General features: G+C 46.2%; 1 long non-coding RNA gene across 2 annotated transcripts; it reads left to right on the forward strand.

Annotated features, from left to right (window-relative positions):
- Positions 1–11,515: 11,515 nt before the first annotated feature.
- On the forward strand, positions 11,516–15,851 carry LOC120103146 (uncharacterized). 2 transcript variants are annotated; one of them, XR_005505251.2, is made up of 3 exons: positions 11,516–13,941; positions 14,485–14,717; positions 14,973–15,851. It is a non-coding gene; the product is annotated as an uncharacterized LOC120103146 (long non-coding RNA). The 2 variants fall into 2 exon arrangements; XR_005505252.2 differs by having other exon boundaries at positions 14,586–14,717.
- Positions 15,852–20,643: the final 4,792 nt, after the last annotated feature.

Here is a 20,643-nt window from a genome sequence, read left to right on the forward strand (position 1 = left end):
CATGTCACACAAGTGCCACCTGTGATTCATGACAGTGGCACACAAAAGTACAGATTCCTTTCTTATGCCATGGAGGGCGGGCCCCAGCCTCTGCTGCTTCTGCCATGATCCAGCCATGCAGCCCTGCCAGGACCTGGCCCTCACATCCGTTGTTTCTGGTAGCCTTTGAAATCAGGAGCTTCCACATGATAATCTGACCTTCTAAGATACCAAAGGTCACTTTCCAGGAAGCTTTTCTGAGAAATGAGTAAATGTTTCCTGGTGGTTTTAAATTTCCAAGTGAGGAACGTCATTCTTGTCCCAGTTCAGCGACTAGTGGTAACCTCCACATGCCAGAAAGCAGCCACACTGTTGCTTTCAGAGCACCAGAAATTACTGAGTAAATGCTAAGTATTTATCTTCTGGGAAGCAAAGGAATTGAAAGAATATGTTAATTTTTAAAATTATATGAATATGCTTTCAGTTCTTCATAGGGATTGAAAAAGAATCTTCGACTTCATATGGAAACACAAAAATCTCAGCATAGCTGAACAGTCTTGAATAGTAAGTGAACTGATTTCATGTTGTAATGCGAATCTGTATATTGGGCGGGGGAGAACACGCTGCAGAACTGACAGCAACTTTAATGTCTGGTCATGCTGGATGGGGTGGCTGCATGTAGAGCATTGCAAATGATCCATAGCTATCACCCTGCCCAAAATTCAATTCCAGATGGATTAAGGGCCTTAAAATAAGACCATATACCCTGAATCTGATAGAAAATAGGGAATGGGTCTGAACTTACTGGCACCAGAAAGGAATTTCCGGAAAGGAAGAGGACACATAGCCCTGGTGCTAAAACCAACAATAAATGGGACCGGATGAAGCTAAAGTTTCTGTGGAGCAAAAGACACCATGTAGTGAATGTTTTTCATGATTTTGCGTTGGGATCTAGGCATGTGACATTTGAAATGTTCCTTGGTATAATTATCTGGTCTTGTCCTTGGTCAAGGGTTCTTTGGTTGGTACTGCCCGCTCTGGGTCTGGGCCAGTTGTGATTCCTGGTAGAAGTGTCTGTGGGCAGGCAGGTGTCACAAAGGAGTTGAGATGGGCTTTAAGGAAAAGCCAAAGGGAGTAATAGTACTAAGGGGAGCCTAGTTCTGCACCGAGACAGAATCCCTGGTGGATGGTGGTCCAAATGAGAAGGGGGGCTCCTGTGGGCGTGCTGCAGCAGGACTAAAGGTGAATTAGAACTGACCAGAGTGCAGAGCTCTGCCTTTTGGGATGGGTTCAGTGTAACCAGTTGCCTCCAACTCCAGCCACTGTGCATCCCCTGCCATGATGAACTGCCACCTGGAGCTGTGAAATCAAAATAAATGCTTCCTTCCCTAAGTTGCTTTTGTCATTTTGTCACAGCAACAGAAAATCATCATAATAATCAGTGCTAAGTGTGGACACATGCTGATGGGCTGAGCTCTCAGGAAACTAAGGCGGGACCAGCTCTGTGGGAGGCATCTTAAACCATATAGTAAGGCCTTGCCTCAAGCCAGTGGATCGGTAGAAGACTTGGGGGGTATGTACCACTCCTTGGCATATACCCAAAGGTTGCAGTTTCTTGCACAGAGGTGGTTACTCAGCTGGCTCCGTTGTCGCTCTAGCCACAAAGCTAGGAAATGGGAGCAGCCTAAGTGGTACTCAGCTGATGCCTGCATAATGAAATGCATATACACACAATGTAATACTGTTCAGCTCTAACAGTGAGGTTCACAGGTAAATGAATGAATGGAACTGGGTAAGGCACCATGTTCTCTCTTATTTGTGGATCCGAGCTCCAGACCTCCAAAGTGAGTATAAAACCAAAGTAACCTCAGGAGCCATGTGGAGGAAGGAGTTCACAAGGGGGATGATGGGACAGGTGCTATGAAGGAAGAGACGGGAAAACTGGGGGAGAGGTTAGAAACGGAGGAAGGAAACATAACACTAAGAATGTTTGTAAAAGCTTTAGGGAAACGTAAGCTTGAAGTACACACATAATTTAAATGAAAGTTATGCCAAGAGATGGCAATGCTTCCTCCGCGAACTGTAGGGCTCTGTCTTTCTCATCCTTTGCCACCTCCCCATCAGGGCCCTGTCACCAAAGAACAGTCTGCTAAACCAGATCACATGTTTGTAACATACACCTGTCTTCACATAGACGTGTTTTCTCTGTAGACTTTTAGTCACCTTATAAGCATGTATGTCTTTAAGTGCTCGGAAAATTCACAAGTCTTCCCAAAGTAGTTGTATAATTTCATAAGCTCACAGAGGATGATAATCCCACTTGGTTGCTCCATCACCTTGCCAACACACAGCCTACATGTATGTCTGTGCATCATGTGTGAGACACCATGTGCGTGCTGGGAATTGACCCTAGCTCCTCTGATAAAGCCACCAGTGCTCTTAGTGACTGAGTCACGTCTCCAGCCCCGTCTTTCTCTCCATAGCCATTCAAATGGGCACATTATTGTGTCTTATTGTGGCTTGGCTTAGGTTTGCCTTTTGAGAATTTCATACATTTTGATCAACTATCTTTCCAACTCCTCCCAGATCCCTAACTCCTCATTGATTGTGGTTTTTAATTCACATTTCTTTGATTACGGCTAGAAGAAGCTTTAGTCTGTGAGTGTAAACTTGGTATTTAAAAGGTAGGTAGATGTTGTGTCAATTTGGTTAAACAAGATTTGTAGTTCCACAGTTGGGTCTGGACTTCCAAGTATTGATGCCAGGCTTACGATGCCAGGCATGGACTCCCTCCCATGAAGCTCTCAAGTCCAGTCAAACGGCAGTTGCACCCCCACCCCCACCCCCACCCCCACCCCCACACCAGTTGTTATACTGTACCATAGGTGGGATACCTATGGCATATTGTCCAATCAGTTTATTTGTTCTTCTGGTTCATTGAGTCCACAGCTGAGTAAAACCACTGATGCCCTTTCTACCCAGCAGAGAGCATATGTAATTTCCAGCACTTTGAAAGCTAGCCAGCATGGGAGAATTTTATCACCCAGTACCAGTTTGGCTTCTCTATATTTTGCACCAAGGTGTATGTGTCGGGGTTATCCTCCGGTTCTCTGGTCAACACAAAGGACTGGCCAGAGCCTGTACTGTTGGAGGAGGGGAAGATCCTCTGGGGCCTCTTGGGCCAACTTCTGCAGAGGTGCCCCACACCTGAGACTTGAGACATGGTCTTTTACCTGGGCCAGGGCAAAGCACCCAACGGGGGCGGGGGCTGTGGCAATACACAGGTCTGGATGTGAAAAGGGTTGAGCCAATTTGACCATTTTTAAGTGTATGTGCTTTTCACATGCTTCGTAGAGATAAAAATGGCTCACCTGTTAAATGCTAGGCTCAACCAAAAAAAAAAAAAAGGATCGCCTAACCAGAGACTTCCCTACTCTGTTTTCTTAGAAATTAGCTGGTTTGGCTTTTAAATTTAGGTGTACTCTAGTTACCATATTTGTGGTGAAGCAAGAATCAATGGTTTGGGGGTTTGGGGTTTTTCACTCAACAGCCGTGGAGTCCATAGCATTGTCGTAGCCCCTTCGAGGACATCGGTTGCTCTTGTGTGAGTTTACGATGGATTTGATGTTTCCCCTTAAACTGGACTGGGTAGATTTTACAGTTTTAGGAGGAAATAGCAAATCTGTTGTAGACTCACACATGAGCAAGGGGCTTCTGCAAAGACGAGTTACAAACTCTCTATATCCCCAGAAAAGATTTGATCATTGGAAGCATTCACGGAAAAATCTTCAGGAACTGTGTGTCTTCTGAGGGAAGTGAATGGAGGGACAGTGATGAGTCTCTGAGAGACGAATTCTAGTTTCTTCTTCCCTTGAGACACAAAACTTATGCGTGCATGGACTCCCCAACAGAATACTCACCCGCACACTAGCAAGTCTTGTAGCCAAATGCACCTCTGCGTATAAGCGAACAGCAGACCTAGAGGCCACACAGGGAGCCTGCCTCAAGCTTACCTTGCTTTGCCTTCAGCCTTGTTTACTGCTCACTCGAGTAGATTATGAGAGGCTGGCCAAGGGCTGGTGTCAAAAGCCTGGGATCAGGACGGAAGGCTGGATTCGTTTCAAAGCCGGCTTCACTCATTCCACAATATCCACTATGATGGGATATCAGATGAGTCTACCTTTTCCAGGACTGGCCTGGTCAGCTTGCAGTTCATACTGTGTGCTGCCTTTGTGACTTCAGACCAGTAAGTCACAAGCTCTTTGGGGAGGCCTAGAAAGCAAGGCACATATTTCTTTTCCTTGCCTAAGTAAACCAGCACCTGAGCCAACGTGGCTGCCTGCAATGTATTGTTGCTGTCATTGATCCTTAGCTCTTCATGGCGTCTCTGAGCAGTGCGCCACTCTCTATAAATAGCAACCTGTCACAGTGACAAGTGTAGAGGAAGCTGATCCGAAATACAAAGAATTCAGGCAGGCTGTGTTTTACTTCATGTGTGAGCGAGAGGCGGGCTCATCAAAGTGAAGCTGCCACAGCTCAGACACGAGGCTTTGCTTACTTGTGGGGGTGAGGGATGTCTTATTTTAATATCTTAAAGGCCTAATGGAATCTAGAAAGATGTGCTACTTAAAAGATTTCTTTTATCGGCTTTGTTCCAAATTGTCTTATTTTCCTGTTGGTGAGAAACATCACCCGTTGAAATGTGACATCTTTCCTCTAAAGGATGTCCTGCTCGAGCGGGCTTTGCAAGCACATAGGTGCCTTTTGTTGTTCCTTACTAAATAATAACTGTCTTCTTAGCATGTGTTCAGAAAAAGAGTGAAAAGGGAATGAGGCAGAGCCATGGATTCACAATGTCACAGCCTCAGGGTTCACGATTGGTAACCAGAAAGGTTTGCTGCAGACCTGCTATTCTGCCTTAAGTCAGTGGTTATGAAATCGCTCCAGGGTGCCTGGTAGCAGCAGCCCCACATGCAGCTTGCTTTGAAGTCTAAGAAGGTAGTAGCTGACTGAGAAGAATTAACAGGTAGAAGCAGATTTGCTCTGGTCCTAGTAGGCTACAGTCACCTCACAGTCTGATGTTGTCTTAAACCCAGCTCAATTTCCTCCTCAGAGGGCTGCCTTAGATCCCATGGTGATGTCTAGGGAGTGGGGATGGAACCCAGTTGGTAGAGTGCATGGACAGACTTTTAGTCCCTAGGTTTTGATCCCCATCTTGTAGAAAGCAGGCATCTTGTAGATTCTGGTTCTAATCCCAGCATTCAGAGGGAAGGAGCCTGGAGAAACCAAAGTTCAGTGTGATCCTCATCTACATACTGCGTTCAAGGCTAGCCTGGGTTGTATGAGATCTCAAAAACTAAACAACAGCAAAACACCTCACCAGTTATGAAGTTGACATTGCTTGTAGTAGCTTCATTCACCTCTCTAAAGTCTTGGTGCTAAAACTCATTGAATAGGGGAGTAGACTCAGTGAATTTGTTGATGCTTCTTATATCAAGCTAAAGCCTCCCACAGACACAGTTATGTCAGTGTAAATGTTGCATGGTCCTTTTGAAAAACCCTATCTTGCCTAAGAACTTTCATGCAACCGAAAGTCAAGCATCCAGAAGCTAGCACTAAAAAGCCACATTACTGCTTCTCTGGGCCAGGATGACAAGCACAGCGGAAAAGCACAGGCCCACATTCACACAGCCCCCATCAAACCTGATAGACACTGCTCCCCAGCGTAGTGAGAGCTGAATGGGGTGCTCCAATCACTTCAAATTCCAGTGGTTAACTGTGCAAAACACACTGCATAGCAAAACATCCTCTATGTGAGTCCTCCCATCACCAATTCAAATTAACACCACTCTTGCAGCACAAGGTCCCTTCTGCGATCTTGTGTTGTATTTGCATATGGTCATTTCAAATTTACATATGGTAATTCTCCCTGGCTGCCTAGTATGGCTGATCTCCATCCTGTAACCATTCACTAGCTTTGATCTTTGGGGTAGAATGGAGACACTGCTGAATGACAGAGTATCACTTCCTTCTTGCCAGTGGTCATGACTGTCCTTTCCAGCTAACTTGTACTTGATCTTTAGGTCTGAACTTAAATGCCACTTTCTCAGAGGAATCTTCCCTTACCTCCCCTTATCTTCCTCCTTGCTATGCTTTTTTAACATAATAACTAAGTTAGGAATTAGCTGTCTTCAACCACTAGCTCTATCTTAATTCCAAAGCATTTTACATCCCGACAGAACATTCTCCCCCAATTAAGCTCTCGCTCATCTCCCCTCTGTGGCCTGTGGAGCACACTACTTTTTCTGTTATCTGTAGGTTACCTACTCAGGCTATTTCTTATTAAAGGAATCTTGTGTCTAGCTCCTTCTGTTGTGCCAGGAAACGTTCATGAACTCCAAAGGACCACAACGAGCCATTTCTGACATTGCAGTCTCTTTATTACAAACTCGAGCTCGGGCTCACTCACTGCCAGCCCCCAGGACAGTATTCAGAGAGGCAGCCCCGACCTGTCATCAGAACAAGGTTTTGTAGGAAACGGAAATACGTGAGGTGGGGTCTAGTCTGTCAGGCATCTAACTGAATGACTGTTTAAGCCTACAGGGTACTTGGTACATGAAGCAAGGCGGTACACAATCGAGAATGGTCTGAAAGTACATCTGAAATGATCAGACTAATCTCCGATTAACTGTTGCTAAGAAGTATGTAGGAGGAACTCTGGTCAAGGACAAGACGCGGAGTCCTTCCTGGTACATCGGTGCAGTGTGGGCACAGCTTCCGGCCAATTCCTCAGGCCTTTTTTTTTTTTTTTCTTTTAAGATGGAGTCCAGTTCCAAGATGAAGTAGGTTTGGCCTCTCACTTTCACTTAGCACAATGTTTTCACATCGCCCATCTGCTAGCACATATTACTGTCTTACTCCCTCAGTACCATCCTGCTGAGAGATATAATGCAGTTATTGGCTGTTTTTTTTTAATTGGTTATGTTTATTTACATTTCAAATGTTGTCCTACTTCCTTGTCTCCCCTCTGCAAGTCCCCCATCCAAATCTTTCTCCCTTTATCTCTAAGAGAATGCTCTCCCACCTACCGGCCCACCCACGCACTCCTGCCTCTCTGCCCTGGCATTCCCCTACACTGGGGCATCAAGCCTCCACAGGACCAAGGGCCTCCCCTCCCACTGATGCCACATAGGGCTGTCCTCTGCTACATATGCGGCTACATATGGATTACTCTATGTGTACTCTTTGGTTGGCGGTTTAGTCCCTGGGAGCTCTGGGGGGGGGGGGGGCGATCTGGTTGGTTGATATTTTTGTGTTACAAACCCCTTCAGCTCCTTCAGTCTTTCCCCTATCTCTTCCATTGGGCTCAGTCTGATGGTTAGCTGAGAGCATCTGCATCTGTATTTGACAGGCTCTGGCAGAGCCTCTGAGGGGACAGCTATACAAGGCTCCTCCTGTCAGCAAGTGCTCCTTGTCATGAAGAATAGTGTCTGGGTTTGGTGTTATTGGTCCATCTAAGCTGCCCAAACCTCCTGCCCAGTGTTCAATAGTGGGGAAGCTGTAAAAGATGCTTCTAGAAACACGTAAATCCTCAGTGTGATGCAATTCCGTTATTTGCTTTCTTTGCTCATGTTTGGATACGGTTGTTTTCATAGCCAAGATGAAATGGCGTCCAATGGCGTCCTCCTCTCCAGCTGACTCCAGTTCCTCTCCAGCAAGCCAGTTTTGATCACTACGGTCATACTGAAGGCACACCACAGGACCCGGCCTGAAACTCAGCTTCACGTGGTTTTATGTAATTCCTCACACTGGACAAAAGCAAGGTTGCCAAGTCCAAAAGCTCACTGGGCAGCACGGGTGAGTGAAGCCAAGAGCTGATATCAAACCCCATTTCAGAAGCAGCCGACTGCCTGGCTGATCCTTTAATAGAATTTCCTGGTTTACACTGAAGATGAAGGCCAGTTGCCATGGAAACAGGCTTTTAATGGGAGACAGCCCCTCCCTTAGTCTAAGTTCTTTCCAGAAGGGCAGAGGGTGATGCAGGCAAAGGAGGCCAGGCTCTGGGAGCAATGACGTTTTTCTCACTGACATTCAAACCTTACCAGAGAAATCCGTGCTCACCTCAGCCGGAGGCCACTTGGGGCTGTCTGGTTATAAAATGTCAAGGTAGCTATTTTGCCGTACTTGAGAAAAATGCCACTTCATTGATTTTCTTTTTAATTTAATTAGTGACATGTGAGACCGTCTAGTACACTGACCTAAAAGGCAAAGAAGAACCTCATTTCCTGGTCTTGGAGCACGGCACTCATTCAGTGAGTTCACAGATGGCCTCTTCTTTATTTCTACCTGGATGGTCAAACAAACAAACAGATCTTACTGGGTGTGGCGGTCCATCTCTTTAATCCCAGCACCTTGAAATAGAGGCAGGAAGATGAGTTCAGACCCGTCCTCTGACTCATAGGAGTTCAAAGCTATCCCAGGCTACAAGAGATCCCGTGGGAAAAGAAAGGGGGGGTGGGGGCGGCAAGAAACAAGAAGAGGGAAACTGCAAATCAAACAAGAAAGTTCGATAAAATTCCTACAAATAGCTACTACGTTCCTTAACTACAGCCAGAGTTGCTGCAAAGAATTTAAGACAATAATTGTACAATTCAGAATTCCACTTCTGGATCTAGAGACAAGAGAACGGAAGCAGGCTCAAATAACAACTTGTATACCCACATTCCTGCGACCGGAAGGTGTCAGCCCACTGGATGAAAGTAGATGGTCGGTACACATCATGACATATTATCCAGCCTTTAAGAAGAAGGGTGCTCTGGCCCATGCTGTAGTCGGTAAACCTGTAAAGCACCGAGAAGTCTAAGTAAGACATTCGAGTCACGAGAGAATGGCGTGACTCCCCTCAGAGGAGGGACCTATGAAGATCAGAGGCTGGAGAAGGGCTCTGTGTCTTAGTTAGGGTTTATTGCTGTGAACAGACACCATGACCAAGGCAACTCTTACAAAAGCAAACATTTAACTGGGGCTGGCTTACAGTTTCACAGGTTCAGTCCATTATCATCATGGCAGGAAGCATTGGCAGCATCCAGGCAGACGTGGTGCTGCAGAAGGAACTTGAGAGTTCTACGTCTTGACCTGAAGGCAGCCGGAGGAAGGTCTCTTCTGCACTGGGTGGAGCTCGAGCACGAGGAGACCTCCGAGCCCACCTACACAGTGACACGCTTCCTCCAACAAGGCCACACCTATTCCAACCAGGCCACATCTCCTAACAGTGCCACTTCCCAGGGACCAAGCATATCCAAACCACCACACATAGCAAGGAACTGGATTTGATGGGTTCCATGATGCAGCTTGGAGAGGGAAAGGATTCTAGAGATGGCTGCACAGCAGTGTGGACTTCCTTAATCTCTAGCTAGTTGTTGAAGAGGTAAACTTTATGTATCTCACCATATTGGCCAGGTTGGCCTCGAAATCACAGAGATCCAGCTGTCTCTGTCTCCGCGGTGCTGGGCTTAATGGTGTGCACAACCACACTTGGCCAAACCTTACATTTTAACACAATAAAGATGTACAATCAGCACAGATTAATCCACAGCCATTGGGTTTGGCTTCTCGTTTGCCCCCTTGCTTTTACTACAATGGACTTCCAGTGGCCGCAGAGCCTGGTACAACTCACAAGCCTCTGTAACCATGTACGTGTGAGAGTTAGAGCCTGTGGCTCAAGCCTGATCTGAGTATAAAGGGAGAGTGGGCTCAGGTCAGAACCCGTGAGATAATTCTGGAAGACTCAGACTAGAGTGACTGAGCGGCTAAAGCTTCTCTCTTTCTCTCTGTATCCCCCATTTCTCTCATCCCTACATCCTTTTCTTCCTCTATTTCTCCCCGACACACAAGCCACCCTCTCTCTCCCTCCTCTTCCTATTTTCCACTTTCACTCTATCTCTCTCCCGATTTCTCAGGTCAGATTTTTTATTTTGATTGGTATTTGGGACTTGGCCTGGCAAGGCTGCAAGACTGATTCCCAGCAAGTCCTACCCCATAGCGTATGCTGTAAAGGAGAGGCCAAGAACACACTGCAAAGGCCACCAGAGACAGGTTAACTCTCTTTTCTACAAGCCAAGCTTTGAGGTTTTAACAGAATACACAGGCCGAGTTAAGTAAGCCAGGCATGGCGGTGCACATCTTTAAGCCCAGCAACAGAGGGAAACAGAGGGAGGTGGATCTCTGTGATTTCAAGGCCAGCCAAGAGCTTGTCTCAGAAAAAGAAAGAGGAGAGAAGGGGGGGGGGGGGAGCTAGTTTAGCTCTTTAGTGCATCTATCCAGTGGATTAAGGGTCATTAAAATGAGATGTTCCCAAGCACAGAACCAAACTGGTTTTCATCAATCCCCAGCGAAATGAGAAAAATTACAGTAGAGTGAGAATCCCATAAAGTGAAGTGTATTCTATTTTTAGAACCTACATCTCAGGGCCAGAAAGCAGATTTGGCAGAAAGGATCACTTATATCTCTTACAGAGAGGATCGGGGTTTAGTTCCTAACACAATCACCCCTAACTCCAATTCAAGGGATCCAATGCACTCTTTGACCTTTGGGGGACGCCAGGCACACACGGCACACAGACAAACACGCAGGCAAAATATACACGTAAAATAAATACTTTTTAAAAAGTTTGGAAATGCCTAGGTTTTGACCATGAGTGCTGGCTATACCTCTGGTCCCAGCAGCCAAACAACCAAAAAATCCTAAACCGAGACAATTCCTAATTTTTGGTGTAAGGTATCTGTTTGCTGTGGCATAATTCTGGTCATAAATTTTCAGTTTTACTAACATTGTTGTTAAGCGAGATAAACATTACTTTTCCCATGTGAAGGTTCACACGCACGGAGACGGGCAAGCTTATTTTCAGCGCCTCTAACCTCTCAGCAGCAAATGCTGACCAAGATGTGAGCTTTCAACCCTGCTGGGCCGGGAGGGAGAAAAGTGAGCGTTAGCAAGCACAGTGCTAAGTGCTCTTCTTGGCTGCAGTTGACCAAGGCTTCTCAGCAGGTCCTGTGTTAGCTGGAGAGGAAACATGAGGGGGACGCTCTAAGGTCTCAAGTATTTCCCTGGGAGTTCCTCATTTCTATGAGAATAATATTCTCTAATTAAAATGCCAGTTCTCTCTCTCTCTCTCTCTCTCTCTCTCTCTCTCTCTCTCTCTCTAATTGCCATCTAATTTCCCTTTGATCCGCCTTTTCCACTTTGGTTGTAAGGTTTCACAGAGATTCCCCAAATGCTCTGACTCGGCAGTAATTTTATTTCATCGTAATTAAACTTCAACGGACAAAGGGAAGCCCCTCGCACCAGGCTTAGCTTGCTTTGTCTTACGAAATAAGCATTTTTAGGGTATCCATGATGTGCCTGACATCGGGTGTCAGACGATTAACTACGTCTTCCCCGGTGTGCCTGCAGGGTTACCGAGCGTGCAAACGATACACACAACTTTATGATACCGTGCTGGAGTAGAAATGTCGTCATAATGCCATTTTCCCTCCAGCTTGTGGGAATAAGATGGAGACTCGGGCTGGGCTGATGGCTTCCGTAGATTCGTGACATTTAAGGAGAGTGGCAAGGACAGCTCTCAGAAGAGACCGGCTAAGCCTGGGGCCAGGGAAAAACAGCATAGCATGTGGGCACTCACAGGGGAAAGCCAGGTCTTCTAAAACTCCAGGCAATGGCTGGGAACCTCTAGCATTTTGGAGCGCCCCCCCCCCCCCCCCGCATGCTTTCCAGGTTCCCACGAGCACAGGGCTCACCTGTGGACTTGTAGAGATGCACACGGAGTCTGCGCTCAACTGTCTGTATTCCTAACAAGTTCTACAGTGGTATCTGCGCTGATGACCACACTGAGGAGCCAGGTCCTACCCCCTCACTCGCTATCTCCTCCTACGTTCATCTATGGAGTCTAGGCGGACCCTCAGGGGCCTGCACAGAGGATCGGAGGATTGCTGATTCCTGATTGGAAGAATGGAGAGACAGGAAGTAGAAACCGGAATGAGCTAGTGCTCAGAAACAGGCCTAGATCTCTCCAGCATCCAGGTTAAGCATTCAGAATATACATATGTTGAATATATATGTATATTATATATGTGTAATATGTGATAAAACACCACCACCAAGAGTAACTTGGGAAAGAAAGGGTTCATTTTTCCTACACTTCCACAGCACTGTTCGTCATTGAAGGACGTCGGGGTTGAGGGAGGCAGGAACTAAAGATGAAGCCATGGAGAAATGCTGCTTACTGGCTTGTTCTCCATGGTTTGCTCAGCCTGCTCTCTTATCTAACTCAGGACCACCAGTCCAGGAGTAGCATCGCCCATGGTGGTCTGGGCCCTCCCATATCAATCACCAATCAAGAAAATGCTCCACAGACGCACCTACAGGCAATCTAACGGAGGAGACATTTTCTCCGCCCAAGTTCCTCTTCTCAGATGATCCCTGCTTGAGTCAAGTTGACAAAAAGCAAACAAACAAACACCAAAACTCATCCAGGTCGAAACCTAAGACTGTAGGTGCAAATCCTACTATTTAAGGTCATTCTCTCTATGAGCACTGAGGAAGCCCTGAGGGAATGAACTGTCTGACATGGCACCCATGATCAAGGCCTCGGACCCATGGGAAACTGGCCAAGCCTTCCTCTTGTCTGAGTGCAAATGTTGACAGTGTGTGCAAGTGCAAATGTTTATGAGTGGTCAATGTGTGCAAAAGCCAGCAACTGCAGCTTTCTCCCTCTGCTCCCCTCCGGAAACCTCCTACTGAGAGGAGTGAGCCCCTCTCTCTGCGCTGTTCAGAAATCAAGGGGCTGAGTTTCCTAGTTGAAGTAGTAGTTTATGACACTCCGTCAGAGTACACGCAGCCCACCTGACCCAGCTGTTCTATTTCCTCACTAGACCCAAGCTCTGTGGCCACTCTCTAGGTCTCCTGTGTGTGTGGTGGGGACAGTCACACCCGTGCTATAATCCAAGGACCCAGGCTGGCCTTCAACTCACGATATATATATGTATATGTGTATGCATATGTATATATGTATATGTGTATCACAATGTATATATATGTATGTGTGTATATATGTATAAGTGTGTGTATGTGTGTGTGTGTGTGTGTGTGTATACATGGATGACCTTGAACCCCCGAACCTTCTGCCCTCACCTCCCCAGTTCTGGGATCACAGGTGTGCCATCACAACCAGTATTTTTTTTTAAAGATTTTTTTATTTATTTTACATATGTGAGTACACTGTAGAGTGAATATACTGTAGCTGTCTTCAGACACACCAGAAGAAGGTTTTAGGTACCATTACAGATGGTTGTGAGCCACCATGCGGTTGCTGGGAATTGAACTCAGGACCTCAGAAAGAGCAGTCGGAGCTCTTAACCACTGAGCCATCTCTCCAGCCCCATCACAACCAGTTTTAAGTGGTGCAGGAGACTGAACCCTTTGTGCATGTTACATAAACTCCTACCAGCTAGGCTGTATTTCCAGCCCAACAACTTTTTTGCTTTGTTTTATTTTCCAAGACAGGTTTTCTCTGTATAGCCCTGGCTGTCTTGTGACTAGCTATGTAGACCAGGCTGGCTTCAAATTCACCAAGATCTGCCTATCTCTTCCTCCCAAGTGCTGGGATTCAAGACATGCATCACCACCACCACCACCACCACCTCCACCTCCACCTCCACCACCACCACCACCACCCAGCCCCAAACTAATTTTTATTAGAATGTTATGAGTATGCTTCCTGTGTTTTATTTAAACTATCTCTAATCCTTTGAGGAACCAGTTATATTATATTGACAATGTGGAAATCTTCAGAGAACCCCAAAGTGAAGATACATGTGTGTGGTGTTACGGCGAGGGGAGGGAAGAATGAAGATATGTGAATATGTTATCTCTGGACGGAACTCGGAGGACTGCTTGTTAAGGCAGGTGAGGCTTCTGCAGCGTCATTGCTTTTAAAGGTTATTTAAAAAAACAAAAACGTCCTAGAGCGCTGCCAATCCCGTCTCACGGTAACTCAAATGGAGGTAGTCATCTCTTTCTTGGAAATTTAGACATTCTTCTAGCAGTTTAGCACGCGCGCGTGCGCGCGCGCGCGCACACACACACACACACACACACACACACACACACACTGAGCCTGCTCAATCTGCTGTTCGCATTTTGGTAATTTAAAAGGACATAACAGATTTTTTTATTTTAATGATAATTGCAAACTCATGCAGAAAATGTAAATGCACATTTCATGATTAGCTTGCAGCATAAACTATGGCTTCTATTAATGTATTCCAATTTGTAATTCTTTTCACAGTATGAGATTTGAAAGCTGTGATTAAAATTAATTAGGTTAAGTAAAGTTTATCCCCCCTGAGCACAGCTATTGGGAAAAAGCAATAAGGAAATGCAGACTACATCTGGCTGTGCAGGAAGCAGCATCTTCAACAGAAGTCGCTGACCCCTTTTCTCCCACAGAGGCTACACGCTGCTTACTTGGCAGATCTCAAGCACCGCGTCTCTCCTCGAGGAGCTAATTGAACCATTAAACTATTTTTTGCTGTCTCACAAAACCACAGAGGCTGTGGCTACATCATCTTCAAACGTGGATCCACCAACTGTTTAAACACCACGAACCTGGGGCGAGGCGCGCCCTTTTCTGGAAAGCCCCGGATGCTGGAAATCCTATTTCTCACATGACCGTGCTGGAGGTAAGCGGGTGCCCGGGAACAAAGACCCTGGTGGCTACACCCAGGTCCTGGCTGCTTTCCTGGGTTCCACTCCGTCTACGGTTCCACAGCTAACTGAAACAAAATGGGATTTTAACCCGTGTGGCACATTAGTTTGAAGCTCACCGCCAATTCCGTTACGATGGGAGCTGTCCTAGTTAGGTCTCTGTTGCTGCGATAAACACCATGACCAAGAGCGAGCGACTGGGGAAATAAGCGCTTTATTTCATCGCGCAGGTCGCAATCAATCACTGAAGCCAGTCAGGACAGAATTAAGGCATGAACAAAGGAAGAGGCCATGCAGGAACGCCGTTTATTGGCTTCTTCACTATGGCTTGCTCAGCCTGCTCTGGAGCACCTGCCCAGGGACAGCACCCTCCACGACGACCTGGGTTCTCTCTCCTGCAACAATTATCAATCAAGAAAGTACCCCACAGCCTTGCCTACAGGTCAACAGGTTGCCTCTTTCCAGATGACTGTCGCTTGTGTTAAAATCAAAAACAAAAACAAACAAACAAAAAAACAAAACTCACCAAACAAACAAACCCTAACCAACACGGAAACTAAGGCAAAGTTGTTTTTTTTTTTTAAGATTTATTTATTTATTATATTTAAGTACACTGTAGCTGCCTTCAGACACACCAGAAGAGGGCATCAGACCTCTTTATAGATGGTTGTGAGCCAGCCTGGAGAGATGGCTTAGCCATTAAAGGTTAGGCTCACAACTAAAAATATAAGACAAAGTTTTGACATCTCCAGAAGGCTGCCAAGCCTTCCAGTAATAAAGAAACAGATACCCTCCTGAAGGTTTTCTAGTAGACACAGGGGTTCCTTTCTTGGTACCCAGAAACTTGTCTGATTGCTGCTTCATTCATTCCCCTGATCAGAGTTTCAGCTCTTTCTGGTCCAGACTCTGGGAACAAGGGTATGCATGTGAAACACACAACTCTCCTGGGCTCTCCTGATCTGTATGCTGGAATGGTGGGCCCTCTTCCCGTAACTCCTCCTCCTGGCTGCCTGCATGGTGACCTGGTCCTATGGGTTCCAGCTAATCATGTGTGACACTGCACTAGCATGCGGCTGAGAAACCTGGGTGTGGGTATTTGAAATGGTATATCTTCCAGGGCCTTGGGAGGTGTGGGGGGAGGGAGGGGCAGAGAAGGGAGTGGGCAGACTTCACGTGTAGAAGTCCGGGCTTCATTTGTATTTCTGTCACTGATACTAGGTAAGGCACAAAGGTTTCTCGCCTTTAAAATCCTGCAGTGTTTGAGTCCCTGCCCTACCCAAGTTCCTGCTCTGACTTTCCCCGGTGATTGTCTATTATCTGGAAGAGAAGGATGAGAGAAACTTTCCTTCCCAGGTCGCTTTTGGCCATACAGCATTTATCACAGCTACAGGAAGCATGAATTACTCTCCAAAATGTGGTGACTCGCATGTGATTCTCATATGAAAGACCCCAGGTTCCAGGAGACTAAATTCAACATAAGCCTTCACTTTGGGTGTGGTCTGTGTCTGTGTGCAGGTGTGTACACACATGTGCGTGCAAGTGTGCACAGGCCTTTTAAGACCAGGGTTCCACCTCAGGCATCATTCCTCAGAAACGGTCGCCTGCGTTTTTATTTGTGTGAGGGTGGGTGTTGTGAGTTGCTCTGCCCTCCTCTGCGTGTGGAGTCCATGGCCAATGTCGGGCGTCCTCCTGCCATGCTTTACACAACACTATTTTTTTAATAAGTCTGTTAATGAACTTGGACTTTGTCATTTCAGCTATACGGGCCAGGCAGTTCTCAAGTCTGGCTTCCAAGGATCAAACTCAGGTGTCAGACTTACCCTGTCAGAGCTGTCTTAGGTTCTGAGGATCTGAGCCCAGGTCCCCATGTTTTTGCAGTAAGCACTTTATCCACTGAGTCATCTCCCTGGCTTCACCTTGCTTTTTGAGACTCAGTCTCTCAGTGAAACCTGGAATTCACTGACGCAGGATGGCTGGCCAGCAAGTCCTAAGGATCCTCCCAGCTCTGCCTCCCCAGCCCTGGGGCTTCAGAGGGATACAGCTACTCTTGGCTTTGTAAAAATAATGTGTGTTTGGTTTGTGTGTATGGTGTATGTGTCTGTGTTTATATGTGTTTGTGTGTGTGTGTATGTGTGTGTGTTTGATATGTGTGTAGTGTGTGTTTGTGTTTGTGTGTGTGTTTGTATGTGTGTGTGGTATGTGTCGTGTGTGTGTCTGTGTTTGTACGTGTGTGTGTATTGGTCTGTGTGTTTGTGTATGTGTGTCTGTGTTTGTATGTGTGTGCATGTTGGTGTGTGTGTGTGTGTGTGTGTGTGTGTGTGTGTGTGTGTGTGTGCATGGTGTGTGATCATCTCAGAGGATCACTATGAGTTTGCTCTCTCCTTCCAAGGATCAAACTCAGGTGTCAGACTTACCCTGTGAGAGCCATTTAGCTGTCTCAGGCTTAGATTTTTTTTTAAGTCAGTAAATATAATGTAAGTAAGTTTTAAATTGCCCTGGGAGGTTTTAGACTATGAATACTTGGGAGAGATTTTTGAACCTATCACTTTGGTACAGCTCCCAAATTCTGTGGCTCTGTGATCATTGAGGAGCAGGCTGCCCATGGAGAGCAGTATTTCATAGTCTCAGGGCCAGTGATGCAAAGGAACGAGCCCACATCTAAAATCCAGAGGAGAGCGTCCGCAAGTACGGAATCTTTCCCCGAAACTCAGAAATTAAATGAAGGAGTTTTAAACGTGGTAGCAAAACTTAAAAGGGAAGCAAGGGACACGCATTTAGAAGTCAGAGAACAGAGGGCTGAGGACACAAGGGTGTTACCTGGGGATAATGAGTGGCCTTCTTCACGCTAGGCCAGCACTGTGCTATTGAGATGCCTCGTTGCTTCTCTGGACCCCCCTTGCTTTCAGAGAAAATGGGTTTTACCCTTCCCCAAAGACATTACCAACTAGACGCCAACTGAGCCGCCAGATGAGTAAACTACCCCTGTCCTATAATTATCACAAACTTGTCAGTTATTTGCGGACATTATGAAACAAAATTAGAGAATCATTAAAAGCTTTCGACAATATGCCTCTCGATAAATTCTTCAAAGGAGAATTTTTCGCATAGCGGGGTCCAGGATGTTACCGGCCATGCCTTCTCCAGCCACTAGATGGCAGTACACGCACAGGCTTCCAAAGGTCTTTTATTTGGCGACAGCCAGTATTGCTAAGAAGGCCGGCTTTGTTTTTCTTTTTTGTCCTCCCTAACTTCAGATTACTGGTGTCAGATTCAGTGTTTTTGGCCACTCGGACTTTCCTCTCCGCTTCCAGTCTCTCCAGAGGCTTCACAGTTTTGCTGGGGAGAAACCACCATGGAGCCTTCTGGGTAATTGAATATAGTGACTTGAGAAAAAACCTTTGACTTCCGGCCCCCTGGACTGGTGGGTTTATTCTACAAGCTCCGTCCAGATAACCAGCCTCCTGGTCACTTCCCCGTTGGGACCAGCTGTTCAAAGGAAAATTCAGATTCAGAAGCAGGGAATTTATAGGAAGCAATTTTTTTTTTTGGTTCTTTTTTTTTCTTTCTTTTTTTTTTTTTTTTTTCGGAGCTGGGGACCGAACCCAGGGCCTTGCGCTTCCTAGGCAAGCGCTCTACCACTGAGCTAAATCCCCAACCCCTAGGAAGCAATTTTTAAAACGTACATACCTGTGTGTATGTACGTCCCATGTGTGTGCTTGCCCATGGATATCAAAATAGGATGTTAGCTCCCCTTGAACTGAAGACACAAGAGGTTTGGAACAGGAGGGTGTGAGTGCTGGATACTAAATTAGGATCCTTTGGAAAAATGGGATTCCCCAGAAGAGTAACAAGCCTTCCTCACCAATGAGTCATATCACCACCAACCCAGCCCCCAACCCCGACTCGGAGCAAAAACTTTCCCCCACTGTATCCTAAGAGTCTCATTTCAGAGGAGAACATCTCTGAGGGTAATTGAGCTGCTGCTCTGGGAAGGTATGCCCCGAGCAGAGTTATAATTACTAGTATTATAAGTATTGGTACCTACTAGATAAACAGTAAGTGCTGTGCCAAACTCACTCTGAAGATTACTTCACTCACTCAGTGACAGCAAGGGCTTGTTCCGAGCACTTGAATTTGAAACCAGGTCTGCCTGACTCAAAACCGCTGTTCGTTTTTCAACGCGTACATATTTAAAACAGAGGAGCCAGTGACAGAGTCCTGTCCCTTGCGCCCATCTATCCTAGCTTCTAGTTCGGAATGCTTTGGTGAAGTTCAAATGCAGATAAAACTAGCCATGTACATCAGACTGGAGCCTTCTAGAAGTTCCAGTGGCCGGCCCAGGGGAAACTGGGTCAGATGAGCCCATCCTGAAGACCAAGAAATTCAATAATGGTCGGTTGGGCTCTGATCCCAATCGAAGGCTTGTGTGTGCTGGGGGCCAGGGGGACGACGGGGCGGGGACGGCATGGGGGTGCTGTGCTCCAGATAAAGAGAAGGGGCTGGGAAAATCTGATCTCTGCACTCAGTTCTGTGGACTTACCGGGGGAGTGGTCCTCCTTCTCAGTGCCTCTGGGTTGAGCCCTGCTTGCTTAGATCCTAGAATCTTTTGGGAGCCCAGATCTCGCAAGCCTGCAGATGTTAACTCCACTCATGAAAACGTACCCCAGAATTGTAAATCTTCCTCTGGGTTTGGTTCCCACGTGCTTGTTCAGGACTTGCTTTTACCTGTCTTTATGAAAATGAGAAGAGAGCAAGGTGGCGTTGAGAGACCCTTCCCTTTGAGATTCTCCTTCCTGGGTTAAATTCTGGCCTGTGGTACTTGCAAGCTTATTTGATGGCTAACATTATTTCCTGGAAAAGCATATTTTTGGCAAGGGTAGATTGATCCTTTCTTCCCTTCCCAGCTCCTGATCTCTTTCCTCTACCCCCTTAGTGCTGGGATTACTACAGCAATGACCTGGTTTATATGGCCCTAGGCATCAAACCATAGCAAAGGCAAGCTAGGCGAGTACTGTACCAACCGTGAGACATTTACAGTCTCCTTTCTTTGGAATTTCCAATTTAAAAAGTTACTCCCAACTGCCATCTGCAGTTACTCCCAACTGTAGACTGCCATCTAGTGGTCATCATAGCTCACGGTCACTGACTTTTTGAGAGTACAAATTGTTTCTCTCTCTCTTTCTCTTGTGTGTTTGGGGTATAAGTGTATACATGCATGTAGATGGATGTGTGTATGTATACACAGTGAAGGTGTATGTCGAGGTGGGGAGTGCATGTCCGAGTGTATGTGTGTGTGCGCCTGTACGTGTGTGCACATTTTTTTTTTCTTTTCTTTTTTTTTTTTTCGGAGCTGGGGACCGAATCCAGGGCCTTGCGCTTGCTAGGCAAGCGCTCTTCCGCTGAGCTAAATCTCCAACCCCATGTGTGCACATTTTAAGGTATATGGGTTTGTACTCACTAATTGCCAACAGCAGAAATGTTTATCATTAAAAGATTCAGGTTTTTGGAGAGATGGCTCAGCGGTTAAGAGCACTCTCTTATGACTGCTCTTTTAGAGGTCCTGAGTTCAATTCCCCACAACCACATGGTGGCTCATAACCATTTGTAATGAATCCAATGACCTATTCTGGTGTGTTCAAAGACAGCTGCAGTGTACTTGTACATAAAATAAATAAATAAACCTTTTAAAAAGATTCCAGTTTTGAAATGTTTCTAGAAATATTTGGAGTGAATAAACCTGTTCTAAATCCATGTGGGCCGAGATGAAAGCACCTTGATTTCCCAACATCCTCCACTGAAAGGGTTGAGCGCATCACGCTATGGGTGAGTGTCCCATAACAAGGATAAGGATTTGCAAAGCTGAAGTCTCGAGGATGTACCAGAAGCCATCATGCTCATGAG

This window comes from Rattus norvegicus, chromosome 5 (assembly GCF_036323735.1).
Source record: "Rattus norvegicus strain BN/NHsdMcwi chromosome 5, GRCr8, whole genome shotgun sequence".
In the NCBI taxonomy this organism is placed as follows: domain Eukaryota; kingdom Metazoa; phylum Chordata; class Mammalia; order Rodentia; family Muridae; genus Rattus; species Rattus norvegicus.